Raw genomic sequence first — 18,678 nt, forward strand, 5'->3', positions numbered from 1 at the left:
ACTTTGTGGGAGAAGTTTCGATTTCAAATATTTTAAAATAAGACAAATTGTGCCTTTGTATAGAAAGGCATATCTCTTCAGATTTAATGCTCAGGAAATACACCACTGATATACATTTCTCGAAGACCACAATTGATGTGTTTCAGATAATTCTGCTATGAATTACTGTAAGTTTACAAAAGATGGAATTCAATCTTTTTATATTGAAACCTATTTTTTTACTAAATTTGAAGCAAAATTCAGTAATTGTTAATTTATATTTAGTCGGTCAGATTGTTGATTCTGTGAGAATGGATTAAAGTTGTAACATGTCCTTCAAAGCTACCATGACTTTCCCATTCCAGGAAGATATGCTTTTTGAACCCCTCTGCCTCACACTATTTTCTGTGCATAAAATGTGAAATTTGTAGACTTCGTGGTTTAGTACACATGAAATATATTGCTACATGTGATGAATATTCAAAATAATAATAATAATAAAATGATGATAATAGTAACAATAATAGCTAGGAACTGCAGTTTACTCTTTTTGGCATTTTTCCAAATACTTTACATATATTAACTAATCTGATTCTCAGAATAACTTTACATAATCAGTATTATAATTACCAACCATATTTTCCACATGTAGAAATGAGAAATTCACACTTTTGAACCCTAAAATTTCAGTAAATCTATACTACTTAGATGGAAGAGTTTAGAAACATACTACTATAATAATGCAGATTAATCTAAGGCAAAATTGTGGACATGCTATTTGCTGAATACTGTGAATAATTGTTTTCACAGCTCTAAACTAAGCACATATTAACACTGGTAATCTATTGTGATCAGAGAAGATAAACAAACTGAGATATATCAGAAATATATCTCCATCCATATGCATAAACTTATATTTTAATTTACATATGTTTGCTTTGTACTTTTTAAAGCATAAAAGCTTTATTTTATTAAAAATAAAATTAAAATAAAGCATAAAAGCTTTATTTTATTAAAAATTTTAATAAATTATAATTTTTAATAAAATTATAATTTATATAATTTTTATGGATCAAAAGATATTTTTAATTTAAAAGATGTGTCTGTTGGCATGTGGAATATTAATTAAATATTTTTTACATATTTTAATAATTATTTTGCTGCTTTCTGTTTAAGGTTTTGCCTATCAACCCATTTTCATTTAGAGTGACTTTCTATAAGAACATAATACAAATCAAAATTGCAATTAATTTTTATATAAATACAATAATATTTTTCACACTTAGAACTGGCAAGTGTGGTTCTTGAACTTTACCCTGAATAAGAATCAAGAGTTATAATATTTAAATTAAATTTCCCATCCTTACTTCAAAATTTTTTTTGTTCAATAGATCCAAGTGGGCCTTAGAAGCTGTATTTTTAACAAACTGTCTCATATGCATTGCATTAAAATTAAAACTGTATACCAATTGTTCCTTGAAGCCTTTGTTTTATTTATTTATAGTTCTTGTTGAAAGCTGGGCTGTAACCATGGGTATGGCTGTGGTTTGAGTATGATTTGTTTGTCCCCACGAAAGCTTATGTTGAAAATTGATTTTCACTGTGGTAGTGTTGGGAGGTAGAACCTGGTAATAGTTGTTTGGATCATGGGGGAAAATTCCTCACAAATGGCTTGGTACTGTTTTCCCAGTAGTAAGTGAGTTCTCATTCTCTTGAGACTGGATTAGTTCTTGTGGGACTGTTCTCCGAAGAGTGGTTGTTATAAAGCCAGGATACCTCTTGGGTTTTGTCTCTGAGCATGTCTACTTCCCCTTTGATCTTCATTATTATGCCATGATGCTCCAGGAAAACCTTCACCAAAAGTGAGGATCATTCCCTTGAACTTTCCAGTGTGAAAAACTGTGAGCTATATAAATCTCTTTTTAAAATAAATGACCCATTCTCAGGTATTTCTTTATAGGAACACAAAGTGGACTAAGACAAATATTTTAGAAAGGTACTTTAAAACAATGATTCTCCAGTCAAAATCATGTGGGGATTCGTTAAAATTGTACAGACTTGGTTTACCAGTTTGTGACAAGATAAGAAACCAGCATGGATGTTTGCCTTCCTACCCTGAATCTCAGTCCTAGGAATATCACAGGAAGGAGGGTATAGATTCATGCCCAAACCAACTTTTAAAAACTGAGAAATCCTAGGAAAGTTCAGTTACAGAGGTAAATTACAGTTTACAGCAGTGCCAGTAAATAAATGAGGCATAGATTGAGGAAGAATTTATAAACGGTCTTGTGCTTTCCCCACATCATTAATAGATATCATGAAAATGAATGGACTAACACTAGGTGACGAAGCAGTAAAAATGATTTCAGTTAGTGTGCCTGGTTCCTAGGAGTCCACTCTCCCCAAACCCAACCTATTGCTAAATCTAGGTATACCTCCCCAGCAAAAATAGCTGATAGCTGAGGGAATATACTTTCATAAGAAAAAATGATGAGACATTTAAGGAGTGCTGAAACTATTAATGAGAGCTAACAAATTTTTTAAAAAATCTATGCCAATAAGTGACACCACTTTAAAGAAAAATATAAAAACATTTCAAGTTACAAATTTTAATGAGCTTGTATGTGGAAATAATAGATTATTTAGATAACATTATTAAAATATATAAAATAAAAGGAATAACAAACAATACAACAATATTTTAAAATGTCCCTTAATCTTGATAACCTAAAAACAGAAATTGTCAGATTACTTTGATAGATACTGGAAAATATTTAATAAGATACAATACTTATGTAAGCAAAAATAAACTACTTGAAAACAAAAAAATATTCTTAAGATAGAAATAATATATAAAAGTAGCCAGTAAGAAACATATTTAATGAATAAATTTTAAGCAATCCTTTTAAAGTTGAACACAAGACATAAAAAAGCTGCAGAAATGTCTTCTTTTCAGAACTGTCTGTTCATATTTTTCACCTATTTTTTGATAGGGTTTTTTTTTCTTGTAAATTTGTTTAAGTTCCTTGCAGATTCTGGATATTAGACCTTTGTCAGATGGGTAGCTTGCAAAAATTTTCTCCCATTCTGTAGGTTGCCTGTTCACTCTGAGGATAGTTTCTTTTGCTGTGCAGAAGGTCGTTAGTTTGATTAGATCCCATTTGTCAATTTTGGCTTTTGTTACAATTGCTTTTGGTGTTTCAGTCATGAAGTCTTTGGCCACGCGTATGTCCTGAATGGTATTGCCTATGTTTTCTTCTAGGTTTTTTATGGTTTTGGGTTTTACATTTAAGTCTTTAATTCACCTTGAGTTAATTTTTGTATACAGTGTAAGGAAGGGGTCCAGTTTCTGTTTTCTGCATATGACTTACCAGTTTTCCCAGAATTATTTATTAAATACGGAATGCTTTTTCCATTGCTTTTTATCAGGTTTGTCGAAGATCAGATCGTTATAGATGTGTGGTGTTATTTCTGAGGTCTCTGTTCTGTTCCATTGGCCTATATATCAAAAACATATGAAAAAAAGTTCATCATCGCTGGCCATTAGAGAAATGCAAATCAAAACCACAACAAGATGCCATCTCACGCTAGTTAGAATGGCAATTATTAAAAAATCAGGAAACACAGATGCTGGTGAGACTGTGGAGAAATAGGAATATTTTTACATTGTTGGTGGGAGTGTAAATTCATTCAACCATTGTGGAAGACAGTGTGGCAATTCCTTAAGGTTCTAGAACCAGAAATACCAGTTGACCCAGCAATCCCATTACTGGATATAAACCCAGAAGATATAAATCATTCTACTATAAAGACATATGCACAATTATGTTTATTGTAACACTATTTACAATAGCAAAGACTTGGAACCAACCCAAATACCCATCAATGATAGACTGGATAAAGAAAATGGGCGCACATACACCATGGAATTACTATGCAGCCATAAAAATGGATGAGTTCATGTCCTTTGCAGGAACACGGATGAAGCTGGAAGCCATCATTCTCAGCAAACTAACACAGGAACAGAAAATCAGACACCACATGTTCTCAGTCATAAGTGGGAGTTCAACAATGAGAACACATGGACACAGGGAAGGGAACATCACCCACCGGCCCTATAGGGAGGCGAAGGGCAACAGGAGGGAGAGCATTAAGACAAATACATAAGGCACGCCAGGCTTACAACCTAGATGATGGGTTTATAGGTGCAGCAAACCACCATGGCACATGTATACCTATGTAAAAAACCTGCACGTTCTGCACATGTATCCCAGAACTTAAAGAAAAATAATTTTTAAAAAGCCCTGTTTTAATGCTACTGTTCAACAAAATTGTAGATGTCTTTACCAATATATTAAGACAAGAAATAGAATAGGATATGTGAAAATGAAATGGAACGAGCACAGTGTCATTATTTACAAATAATATGTTTTTTAAAAAAGTAAATCAATAGATAAATGTTTTTTTATTTATTTATTTTTTCTTTTTATTATTATTATTATTATTATCATTATTATTATTATGATACTTTAGGCTCTATGGTACATGTGCGCAACGTGCAGGTAAGTTACATATGTATACATGTGCCATGCTGGTGCGCTGCACCCACCAACTCGTCATCTAGCATTAGGTGTATCTCCCAATGCTATCCCTCCCCCCTCCCCCAACCCCACAACAGTCCCCGAAGTGTGAAGTTCCCCTTCCTGTGTCCATGTGTTATCATTGTTCAATTCCCACCTATAAGTGAGAATATGCGGTGTTTGGTTTTTTGTTCTTGCAATAGTTTACTGAGAATGATGATTTCCAATTTCATCCATGTCCCTACAAAGGACGTGAACTCATCATTTTTTATGGCTGCATAGTATTCCATGGTGTATATGTGCCACATTTTCTTAATCCAGTCTATCATTGTTGGACATTTGGGTTGGTTCCAAGTCTTTGCTATTGTGAATAATGCCGCAATAAACATACGTTTGCATGTGTCTTTATAGCAGCATGATCTATAGTCCTTTGGGTATATACCCAGTAATGGGATGGCTGGGTCAAATGGAATTTCCAGTTCTAGATCCCTGAGGAATCGCCACACTGACTTCCACAAGGGTTGAACTAGTTTACAGTCCCACCAACAGTGTAAAAGTGTTCCTATTTCTCCACATCCTCTCCAGCACCTGTTGTTTCCTGACTTTTTAATGAATGCCATTCTAACTGGTGTGAGATGGTATCACATTGTGGTTTTGATTTGCATTTCTCTGATGGCCAGTGATGGTGAGCATTTTTTCATGTGTTTTTTGGCTGCATCAATGTCTTCTTTTGAGAAGTGTCTGTTCATGTCCTTTGCCCACTTTTGGATGGGGTTGTTTTTTTTTTTCTTGTAAATTTGTTGGAGTTCATTGTAGATTCTGGATATTAGCCCTTTGTCAGATGAGTAGGTTGCGAAAATTTTCTCCCATTTTGTAGGCTGCCTGTTCACTCTGATGGTAGTTTCCTTTGCTGTGCAGAAGCTCTTTAGTTTAATTAGATCCCATTTGTCAATTTTGGCTTTTGTTGCCATTGCTTTTGGTGTTTTAGACATGAAGTCCTTGCCCATGCCTATGTCCTGAATGGTATTGCCTAGGTTTTCTTCTAGGGTTTTTATGGTTTTAGGTCTAACATTTAAGTCTTTAATCCATCTTGAATTGATTTTTGTATAAGGTGTAAGGAAGGGATCCAGTTTCAGCTTTCTACATATGGCTAGCCAGTTTTCCCAGCACCATTTATTAAATAGGGAATCCTTTTCCCATTTCTTGTTTTTGTCAGGTTTGTCAAAGATCAGATAGTTGTAGATATGTGGCATTATTTCTGATGGCTCTGTTCTGTTCCATTGATCTATATCTCTGTTTTGGTACCAGTACCATGCTGTTTTGGTTACTGTAGCCTTGTAGTATAGTTTGAAGTCAGGTAGCATGATGCCTCCAGCTTTGTTCTTTTGGCTTAGGATTGACTTGGCGATGCGGGCTCTTTTTTGGTTCCATATGAACTTGAAAGTAGTTTTTTCCAATTCTGTGAAGAAAGTCATTGGTAGCTTGATGGGGATGGCATTGAATCTGTAAATTACCTTGGGAAGGATGGCCATTTTCATGATATTGATTCTTCCTACCCATGAGCATGGAATGTTCTTCCATTTGTTTGTATCCTCTTTTATTTCCTTGAGCAGTGGTTTGTAGTTCTCCTTGAAGAGGTCCTTCACATCCCTTGTAAGTTGGATTCCTAGGTATTTTATTCTCTTTGAAGCAATTGTGAATGGGAGTTCACTCATGATTTGGCTCTCTGTCTGTCTGTTATTGATGTATAAGAATGCTTGTGATTTTTGTACATTGATTTTGTATCCTGAGACTTTGCTGAAGTTGCTTATCAGCTTAAGGAGATTTTGGGCTGAGACAATGAGGTTTTCTAGATATACTATCATGTCATCTGCAAACAGGGACAATTTGACTTCCTCTTTTCCTAATTGAATACCCTTGATTTCCTTCTCTTGCCTAATTGCCCTGGGCAGAACTTCCAACACTATGTTGAATAGAAGTGGTGAGAGAGGGCATCCCTGTCTTGTGCCAGTTTTCAAAGAGAATGCTTCCAGTTTTTGCCCATTCAGTATGATATTGGCTGTGGATTTGTCATAAATAGCTCTTATTATTTTGAGATATGACCCATCAATACCTAATTTATTGAGAGTTTTTAGCATGAAGGGTTGTTGAATTTTGTCAAAGGCCTTTTCTGCATCTATTGAGATAATCATGTGGTTTTTGACTTCGGTTCTGTTTATATGCTGGATTACATTTATTGATTTGTGTATATTGAACCAGCCTTGCATCCCAGGGATGAAGCCCACTTGATCATGGTGGATAAGCTTTTTGATGTGCTGCTGGATTCTGTTTGCCAGTATTTTATTGAGGATTTTTGCATCGATGTTCATCAAGGATATTGGTCTAAAATTCTCTTTTTTTGTTGTGTCTCTGCCAGGCTTTGGTATCAGGATGATGCTGGCTTCATAAAATGAGTTAGGGAGGATTCCCTCTTTTTCTATTGATTGGAATAGTTTCAGAAGGAATGGTACCAGCTCCTCCTTGTACCTCTGGTAGAATTCAGCTGTGAACCCATCTGGTCCTGGACTTTTTTTGGTTGGTAAGCTATTGATTATTGCCACAATTTCAGCTCCTGTTATTGGTCTATTCAGAGATTCAACTTCTTCCTGGTTTAGTCTTGGGAGAGTGTATGTGTTGAGGAATTTATCCATTTCTTCTAGATTTTCTAGTTTATTTGCGTAGAGGTGTTTGTAATATTCTCTGATGGTATTTTGTATTTCTGTGGGATCAGTGGTGATATCCCCTTTATTATTTTTTATTGCATCTACTTGATTCTTCTCTCTTTTTTTCTTCATTAATCTTGCTAGTGGTCTATCAATTTTGTTGATCCTTTCAAAAAACCAGCTCCTGGATTCATTTATTTTTTGAAGAGTTTTTTGTGTCTCTATTTCCTTCAGTTCCGCTCTGATTTTAGTTATTTCTTGCCTTCTGCTAGCTTTTGAATGTGTTTGCTCTTGCTTTTCTAGTTCTTTTAATTGTGATGTTAGGGTGTCCATTTTGGATCTTTCCTGCTTTCTCTTGTGGGCATTTAGTGCTATAAATTTCCCTCTACACACTGCTTTGAATGCATCCCAGAGATTCTGGTATGTTGTGTCTTGGTTCTCGTTGGTTTCAAAGACCATCTTTATTTCTGCCTTCATTTCGTTATGTACCCAGTAGTCATTCAGGAGCAGGTTGTTCAGTTTCCACGTAGTTGAGCAGTTTTGAGTGAGATTCTTCATCCTGAGTTCTAGCTTGATTGCACTGTGATCTGAGAGATAGTTTGTAATAATTTCTGTTCTTTTACATTTATTGAGGAGAGCTTTACTTCCAAGTATGTGGTCAATTTTGGAATAGGTGTGGTGTGGTGCTGAAAAAAATGTATATTCTGTTGATTTGGGGTGGAGAGTTCTGTAGATGTCTATTAGGTCTGCTTGGTGCAGAGCTGAGTTCAATTCCTGGGTATCCTTGTTGATTTTCTGTTTCGTTGATCTGTCTAATGTTGACAGTGGGGTGTTAAAATCTCCCATTATTAATGTGTGGGAGTCTAAGTCTCTTTGTAGGTCACTCAGGACTTGCTTTATGAATCTGGGTGCTCCTGTATTGGGTGCATATATATTTAGGATAGTTAGCTCTTCTTGTTGAATTAATCCCTTTACCATTATGTAATGGCCTTCTTTGTCTCTTTTGATCTTTGTTGGTTTAAAGTCTGTTTTATCAGAGACTAGGATTGCAACCCCTGCCTTTTTTTGTTTTCCATTTGCTTGGTAGATCTTCCTCCATCCTTTTATTTTGAGCCTATGTGTATCTCTGCACGTGAGATGGGTTTCCTGAATACAGCACACTGATGGGTCTTGACTCTTTATCCAATTTGCCAGTCTGTGTCTTTTAATTGGAGCATTTAGTCCATTTACATTTAAAGTTAATATTGTTATGTGTGAATCTGATCCTGTCATTACGATGTTAGCTGGTTATTTTGCTCGTTAGTAGATGCAGTCTCTTCCTATTCTCGATGGTCTTTACATTTCGGTATGATTTTGCAGTGGCTGGTACCGGTTGTGCCTTTCCATGTTTAGCGCTTCCTTCAGGAGCTCTTTTAGGGCAGGCCTGGTGGTGATAAAATCTCTCAGCATTTGCTTGTCTGTAAAGTATTTTATTTCTCCTTCACTTATGAAGCTTAGTTTGGCAGGATATGAAATTCTGGGTTGAAAATTCTTTTCTTTAAGAATGTTGAATATTGGCCCCCACTCTCTTCTGGCTTGTAGGGTTTCTGCCGAGAAATCCGCTGTTAGTCTGATGGGCTTCCCTTTGATGGTAACCTGACCTTTCTCTCTGGCTGCGCTTAACATTTTTTCCTTCATTTCTACTTTGGTGAATCTGACAATTATGTGTCTTGGAGTTGCTCCTCTCGAGGAGTATCTTTGTGGCATTCTCTGTATTTCCTGAATCTGAATGTTGGCCTGCCTTGCTAGATTGGGGAAGTTCTCCTGGATAATATCCTGCAGAGTGTTTTCCAACTTGTTTCCATTCTCCCCGTCACTTTCAGGTACACCAATCAGATGTAGATTTGGTCTTTTCACATAGTCCCACATTTCTTGGAGGCTTTGCTCATTTCTTTTTATTCTTTTTTCTCTAAACTTCCCTTCTCGCTTCATTTCATTCATTTCATCTTCCATAGCTGATACCCTTTCTTCCATTTGATCGCATCAGCTCCTGAGGCTTCTGCATTCTTCACGTAGTTCTCGAGCCTTGGTTTTCAGCTCCATCAGCTCCTTTAAGCACTTCTCTGTATTGGTTATTCTAGTTATACATTCTTCTAAATTTTTTTCAAAGTTTTCAACTTCTTTGCCTTTGGTTTGAACATCCTCCCATAGCTCAGAGTAATTTGATCGTCTGAAGCCTTCTTCTCTCAGCTCGTCAAAGTCATTCTCCGTCCAGCTTTGTTCCGTTGCTGGTGAGGAACTGCGTTCCTTTGGAGGAGGAGAGGTACTCTGGTTTTTAGAGTTTCCAGTTTTTCTGCTCTGTTTTTTCCCCGTCTTTGTGGTTTTATCTACTTTTGGTCTTTGATGATGGTGATGTACAGATGGGTTTTTGGTGTGGATGTCCTTTCTGTTAGTTTTCCTTCTAACAGACAGGACCCTCAGCTGCAGGTCTGTTGGAGTACCTGGCCGGCCGTGTGAGGTGTCAGTCTGCCCCTGCTGGGGGGTGCCTCCCAGTTAGGCTGCTCGGGGGTCAGGGGTCAGGGACCCACTTGAGGAGGCAGTCAGCCCGTTCTCAGATCTCCAGTTGCGTGCTGGGAGAACCACTGCTCTCCTCAAAGCTGTCAGACAGGGACATTTAAGTCTGCAGAGGTTACTGCTGTCTTTTTGTTTGTCTGTGCCCTGCCCCCAGAGGTGGAGCCTACAGAGGCAGGCAGGCCTCCATGAGCTGTGGTGGGCTCCACCCAGTTCAAGCTTCCCAGCTGCTTTGTTTACCTAAGCGAGCCTGGGCAATGGCGGGCGCCCCTCCCCCAGCCTCGCTGCCGACTTGCTGTTTGATCTCAGACTGCTGTGCTAGCGATCAGCGAGACTCCGTGGGCGTAGGACCCTCTGAGCCAGGTGCGGGCTATACTCTCCTGGGGCACCGTTTCCTAAGCCCGTCGGAAAAGCACAGTATTCGGGTGGGAGTGGCCTGATTTTCCAGGTGCCGTCTGTCAACCCTGGAAAGGGAACTCCCTGACCCCTTGCGCTTCCCGAGTGAGGCAATGCCTCGCCCCTGCTTCGGCTGGCGCACGGTGCACTCACCCACTGACCTGCGCCCACTGTCTGGCACTCCCTAGTGAGATGAACACGGTACCTCAGATGGAAATGCAGAAATCACCTGTCTTCTGCGTCGCTCGCGCTGGGAGCTGTAGACCAGAGCTGTTCCTATTCGGCCATCTTGGCTCCTCCCCCCCAGATAAAATGTTTTAAATAACCGAGAGATTTCAGCAAGGTCAGTGCACAAAAATCCACAGTTCATCCACAACAGCAATAACCAATAAGAAAACATGATAATAAATTTTAGAATTATACACAATAGCGACCAAACTAAAAAAGCATAATGAAATTAACTTCACGTTAAAAAAATACAATTGAAGTACATTAAAAATCTGAATATATCAAACTGCATACCATTTTTGGATAAAAGAATATGGTAAATAAAAAAAGAAAGTATTTAAAATGTAAAAGTTGATAGTTCGAGTATATTTGTATTAATTATTTCAATTCAAGAATGGATACTACACCTAATTAACTAATAGATGACACTCTAGAAAAATACTTGCAAATTATAAAATAAATAACAGATTAATATACTTACATGTATTAGGTATATTTACTTAAATATTGTAGAGCTCTCACTCCAGTGAGGGGAGATGGAGAAGACAAATAAAAAATAAGAAAGAAAACTATGGACATAAAATCTACAAAGGGAAATAATTACTAATAAATATAGACAAATATGCCTCATCTGTAAATAGGGAAATTCAAATTAGTACGACAATAAAATAATTATATTTACAGGACGTTATAATTTAATTAAATAAATACTGCCTCCACGTATCATTTTAAAAAGTGTTTCAGTAAATAAATATATATATGAAAAAAGATATATTGAACACTCTTAAAGTAGGCGTCTATGGGGGATTCGGAGCATTGAAAGCCAGATGTGGGGAAAGGGGAAAATGTAGTTTAAAAAGGAGTTTTCTCTGGATCAATCAGGCTAAGTATTTAAGTAAATATACTTAATATAAGTATATTAAGTATACTAAATTTAAGTATATTAAAGGATATATTAAGAGGATAGTAAGCCATAATCAGAGAATAATGAATGCCCCATTTTTTTTTTTAATTCCTGAGCTTCTCAAACAGAAAAATAAAACTGTAAGTAAAAATACTGAGAACCGACTTCAGATCTACTACAGTAGATGCTCCAAGCATGGGAATCTTTAATTACCCCATTATCATGATGGAAACAATTACAGTATACTCAGCTAAATTATATTTTCTTTAACACCCCATCTTGGTTTCTTAACACCATTTCCCAGTGAAGAGAACCAGGGAGAAACATCCATGAGTCCATATATATATCAAAATGACTGACTAGATGAATAAATGAAATAAAAGGGACAAATCTTTCTTGCAAAAAACTTCAAATAATATGTGTACATACTTCCTTCTCTAGGAAATGGAGATTAACACCTCATTCTCTCCTCCTTAAGTATGAGTTGGTTTTAGTTACTCACTTCTCAAAAAGCAGGTATGAGAAGGAAGAAAAATAACTTTTCAGTAGAGAAACCCAGCTTAAGAAACCTATCTTAACTGAGTGATCAAGGCTAATATCACTAGAGATAAGTCATGTTGATAGCATGTACTCTCTGATATGCCATGATGAAAATGGCATTTTATCTGTGCGACATTCTTTTTAAAAAATCTCAGTAAAGTAATTAGAAAAACATGACATAAACTTAAATTGGGGAATGTTCTACAAAATACCTGACCCATATTCCTCAAAACTGTCAAAATGATGAAAAATTACAGAAGAATATGGAACAGTCACAGACCAAAGATTTCAACTCAGAAGATTTGAATAAATACAACATGGTTCCCTGGATTAAATCCTAGAGTAGCAAAAAAGAAATTCATGGGGAAAGTAGTGAATTGCAAATGAAGAATGCAGTTAATAACATTGTATTATGTTAATATCTTAGCTTTGACAAATTTACCATAGTAATATAAGATGTTAGCATTGGGGGGATTGGATGTAGAAATATATAAACCTTCTGTACTATCTTTTCAACTTTTCTATGAAGCTAAAATTATTAAAAAATAAAGTTTATTAGAAAATAATCTTCAACCAAGTAAAAGGACACATGAACACACACACACAGACGTACACACACACATTGCTCAGAAGAGTTAATTTAAAACTTGCTGGTATTTTTTGTTAGAGGAGTACTCTTAGTGACTGTCAAAGAAAAATTACAGTGGATGCGTTAAATAAGCAAAGAAGACTTTATTCAAGACTATTGCAATAAGGAATATAAATTGAACTCAAGTCCCTGAATATTATTTGAAAAAGCTGGAGACTTTTGAATCAGTGGGGCGAATTAGTAGAAAAGTACTGGAGGATATTACAGGGGAGTTTGGTCAATATGATGAGGCCATCTGTATTTGCTAATTGGCATCCATTGAAGTTAGGCTCTTACTCTCCCACGGAGACTGGAAGATAGGGAAACTATGTTCCTTGATGATTACATTTCAAAGAGATGGCTTCTGGGTCCTTGAGAAAATATGACTGGATTTTCAAACTGGTAAGAGTTTGAGAGCTTTACATTTTAAAAGGAACAAAGAAATAATTTGAAATTACAAGTTTCCTAAAGCAAATGCTTTAGCAAAGGAAAGTTTGGGAACTAATAAGCACATTTATATCATTTGCCAGATAAAGAGTTAATATAAAATAATCAATTATATCTTTATCGACCAAGAAAAATAAGTTGGAAAATAGAATTTTAATGATACTCATGGAAGATAGCCACTTAATTAAAATATAGGAAGAATTTAGAAACCATAAAGTATTAAAATGAATAAATAAATTTAACAGGGCTGTTAGATCAAAGCCATTATACAAGAACCAATTATATTTCTATGTATCAATTAGAATCAACTAGAAAATAAAATTTAAAATATGTTATGAAAAAAGACATTTAAATAAGAGACCCAAAGATTTTAAACAGAGACATTTAATACTGTAAAATATGTCTTCTGTTGAATTTTCTGAGACCTAGATGGCATCTCCTAGCAGTAACCTGAATGAGAGACCACTACTATTCAGAATATAAAATTTATCTTTGGAAACTGTCAGACCTTGACTTTCCTACATTTTCAGCTTCAATTTATTCTTGTAATAGCATTTTAAAGCAATCAGTTATCTAGATATGTGTAGCAATATTAACTACTATGAACTGAGTGAGCAATGTTTCTGCCTCTCCCTAATTACATATCAGATGTTTGAATTCCAGAAGACTTCAGCTTCAAATAACCTAAAAGAGATGTTAACTAGACAAATGTATTTTGCTGTTGAGATGCACATTTCTTGTTCTTTTTCTCCATGAGATTTATTGCATCTTATACATGATCTCAGAAAGGAGAATAGAAACTGGTAGATATAGCATAATAAAATTGACCAAATATTAGGCAAATCACTGTTACAAAAACCATAATTCTAATAATTGTGTTGTATTACTCTGAACAATATTTATAAAAATTCATGATTATAGTGATTTTACATTCTGAATGGAGTGCTTATTGGGAAATTTAAAATTAAAGAGAGAAATATACTCCAACTATTCACTAGCAAAGTAAGTCAAAATATCTAAACCCTTTGTGAGCTTGGATATAACACTAACAAGATGGAGAGTCCTAAAATATGCCTTTTTAAACAGTAGAAAATCCTTCTCCTCCCATTAAAAGTTTCAGGTGATCTTGAAGGTAAATCCATGCTTTGAAATTTAAAATAATAAAAAACTTTCTTTAACACTGCTGAAGATATACTCAATTTACATTCCTAAGCCCAACTCCTAATTTCTACATCTGTAGCATCTACTTCTAGATTAATGAATTGGGCAGAATTTATGCTAAGAAAACTTAGGGTGTAGTTTCCCTTAACTAGGCTATATGTATTGGGCTATACATTTAAATATTCTATTCCAAATTACATAATACTCTTCACATTTGGAACATGCAAATTTGAGGGACCACTGGAAATATTTGATTCAGTGACATAAACTTTTTTCTGAATATTTCATTAGGAAGTAGGGAAGCAGATATACAACAAAGAAGACCAAGTACACTGCTATTATAGGTGTCTATGTTAGAATTCACAGTCACTGAAGCTTCACTTTTTGATCCTTATCTATAATATGGTTGCTTAACCCTCTTTAATAGAGTCTCCAGATGTTCCTTACCTTCTGTGTTGAGGCTGCAGTTCTCAAAACCCAGTCACCATCCTGTCATTTTTCCCATAGAATAATTTATATTTTATAGAAATAATATTCACTGTTTTCAGGGAAAACATTCTGTCTTATAGAATGTGTTTGACCACTTTGTTCCAGCATATTTTTCAATCTGATTTTGTCAAACTTAAATGTCACCTATTGGACTTTAAGATTCCAGCCTAGAGAAGGATATAACAAAACAAATCTAGTTAAAACTTACTCTTGTCTTTAATGTGAGGTGAAAGCATGTGCATTCTACATGCCACTTTTAGCATTATTCGGGCCTCACACTCTCACATGAATAAATACTGGGATAACATGTCCTCATATCTCTCAAGATAACTGTCCCTAAAATTCAAATTTTTAGGCATTTGAATGTAAATCCATGATTTGGAATTTAAAATAATAAAAAGAACTCTCTAACACTGCTAAAGATACACTCAATTTACATCCTAAACCCAATCCTAATTTCTGCATCTGCAGCATCTACGTTTATATTAATGAATTGGACAGAATATATGCTAAGAATACTTAGTTGTATTTTGTTTTACATTCCTGTAAAGACATGGCTTTTTATGGCAGTTTAGAACTTTGTTTTTGTTCACATTATTAAATTCCTGTTTCTATTTTCTGCAAGAGAAATAATTATATTAATAACTTCTAAACACTTAATCTGCCATGCAAGTGCAAGAACAAATGGAAGTCCCCAAAACACTGTATTGTATTCTATTTTATTATTTGTTTCAGAAACCCAACATTCTCCAACACCTCACATACACCTCACTTTCTATTATTGCTTCCTATTTTTTAATGATCATAAATTTCAAAAAAAATAACCAAGAAACCATATGAACAGTAAAAAACCAAATATCTTCCCCTAATAATTATCACTTTCTCTTCTCAGTAACAATATTCATGAGAGATATATCACTTAATTAAAAAGTTTTCTCATACAGCTAGAATAAAGAGAGCCTATTTTAATCTTTCCTTATTTACTCATGTGATTTGCTTTAATTGGTCACTGAAAATAATGGAAATTGATTTTATAATTGTGTATGCATATATAGTATATACAAATATGTGTATGTATATATGTACACATATGCATGTATGTGTATATATGCATATAATATTGTTGTGAAACTCCAACAGCTAAGTTTGAGTACCCTGTGCACACTTAGCTAAACACTGATACGTCAGCCCATAGGAGCAGAGAACGATTTACTTGATTTGGCCAAAACATGAGGACAGAAGAGGACAGGAGAGGCAAACTCTCAAATTCGACCTCCCTTTGAACATAACTGGGGATTTCTGTAAGTAAGGTATGTGTGTGGAAGGTCAGATATTCCAACGATGAAGTCTGCTTGTGTCCCTTGGCCCACCAAACTTTGGATGCCATCAAAGAGGTCTGTGTGGCCTAACGATCATTGTTCTTTTTGTAAGAAAAACACGTTCATTAATCTTGCAGGCTGGGCAGCCCCCAGGAATTAGGATATGAAGTAAATCAAATATTACTGACTACCCTCTACCAAAATGACTATGTACAAACAATCATGTATAGAGGAAAAAAAGAACAAAGGAAAAAAAATAAGTAAAACAAACATAGTTTTTATAAAATAGGCTTGATTACAATAGGTGTGTGTACACATTTATCTCTCCCAGCACGTGTCTTTGCTCATTCACTTACAGTCTGTTGTGCTCTTTTGTTTGACTTTTCCAAAAGCATAAAATAAGCTTCTGCTTTTTTGTTCAATCTTAGATTTTTAACCATTCAATTTATTATGGTCAATGATACATTTTATATTTGGTATTAATTCTACCATATTATTTTATATTTATTATATATAGCTTTTCCTTACTAGATTTTTGTAAAATTAATCATATTTTAATTTTTAATTGTTCAATGTTTAATATTTAAAAATATTTTTAATAATGGTTACCTTTAAACTCTTAACAACATATATCTGTACTTATTTAATCCTCTCCCCAAAATATTACATTAGATTTACATATTCACTTACTGTATGCTCAATGTTAGAAATAAATAAAGCCTATTATTACATAAATGCACCCACTCCAGCAATACTCTGCTGGCAGCTATGTGTACTGACACCTATTAGGTGATGCCACTCTTTAAAATACTTTTAGGAATTACCAACAACAATATTCCTTACACCACAATTGCCTTCTGTATCAAGAAAGCATGTTTAGCAAGTCCCAAAACAATTTACTAAACGTTTAAACATTTTCATAGAACTATAATCTTGATCTTGAACATAAGACTGTCAATAGATTCTTAAACTTTAAAGTTATTCCAAATTTCTGTTGTATGCTAAAATATCAAGTGTTTTGTGTGAAGAATACGAACAATTATAAATATAAGATGACAGCCTTTCAATTATCCCCTAGATTTCCTAGACATTTCCTAGCTTTTTCATTGGAATTTGGAATGACATCTCAAGGTCACATGAAAGTTAATTTATCTCACTTTTCAGTCATAAGTTTCTATTTTTTCCTTGGCCCTTTTCGATGTAGCTTGGAACCTGAAGAACAGTAGTCTTTTATAAAAGTCAGTTTTCCTGCAAAATGTCTAATGGTTAGAGTTATCCCTGGGGAAGGATGTAAATTCATTGCAAATGGTACTTTAATGGAGCCTAGCTTTTTTGTCATGCAAAAAGATCGAATGGATGTGGCAGCCAGCAGCAATTCCCATGGGAAGCAGAGCAACATGAAGCAAGTGATCTTGTCAGAAATAAGCAAATAAATACCTCTAGCTTTTCCATTTTAACAATTTTATCCACGAAAAAAATACAGAACATGATTTACTTGCTGTTGATAATATTTTAAAGAAAGAGTCCAAGTGCTAGAGCTTGTTTACACTTATTATAATAGCTCTGACAGGTATTTTATTCATGACATAGTAGAAAAAAACATTAGCTTCTACAAAGTTGCAAGATGCTCATCAGAGAATATATATTCATTTACTTTATATAGATGGCCTCCTTTCATTGCCATGGGTTATTTTAATTTGTTGGGTGTCTCTTCTAAAGCACCGTATGTGATCTTTTTTACAGTTCCTCTACATTTGATCATACATTATAATAGTAACATTCATGGCCCTGAGTTAATTAATAGAATGGTAAAGTTAGAGGAAGCAGAAGAAAGAGAGGAAAAAGGGGAAAGAAAAGAAGAAGGAGAAGGAGAAGGAGAAGGAGAAGGAGAAGGAGGAGGGGGACAGAATAGGGAGGTGGAAGAGAAGGAGGAGGGGGAGGAGGAGAAGGAGAAGATGGAGAAGAAGAAGAAAAAAAAAGAAATGGTGAAAACATACTCATTCCCAAGCATCACAGTTAACAATGGCAGGTAAGTACTCCATAGGGAATTATTTAAAAGTTAAGCACCTTTTGTAACAAACATGCACATTGTGCATATGTACCCTAGAACTTAAAGTATAATAATAATAAAAAAAAGTTAAGCACCTTTTAACCTTACTAAATTAAAATGCTTAGCTAGTTTGTTGAAGCTATGTTAATAATACTTACATGAAATTATTTGTAAATAACCAACCAACAAATATATCAATCTACTTAATCTGATACTGAATTACTAAGGGAATGGTTTGCTGCAAGCATTTCCATGGACAATAGGGTAGAGAAAGTCTGGGGCTTTGTAAAAGTGTTACCTGATTCTAGTGTCCTTCTTTGAAAAGCAGGACAGGTTCAGCTACTCATGGAACAATGAAATACCTGACTAGAGTTAACACTCTCTTTGGGGCAAAGAAGCAATTTCGATGGGAAGTAACTGTTGTAAACTTAATGAGATTCCAAATAGTTGCAACAGAAGATAACAGTGATTTTATATTGGAGTTAATCTTTTCAATGGATGTTTCATTACAGAAATTTGCTATGTCATTCATTTATTTTATTATGAAATATATCATCCATACAGAAAAGCACATAAAATAGATATATGCAATTTAGAGAATAATTATGAACATCAATATACTACCACACAAATCAAGAAATGGAACATTATTAATATCACAGAAGCATCCCTCCTGTGAGCCCATTCCTCAACACAAATGTTTTC

The sequence above is a fragment of the Pongo abelii genome, chromosome 10, assembly GCF_028885655.2.
Source record: "Pongo abelii isolate AG06213 chromosome 10, NHGRI_mPonAbe1-v2.0_pri, whole genome shotgun sequence".
Lineage (NCBI taxonomy): Eukaryota > Metazoa > Chordata > Mammalia > Primates > Hominidae > Pongo > Pongo abelii.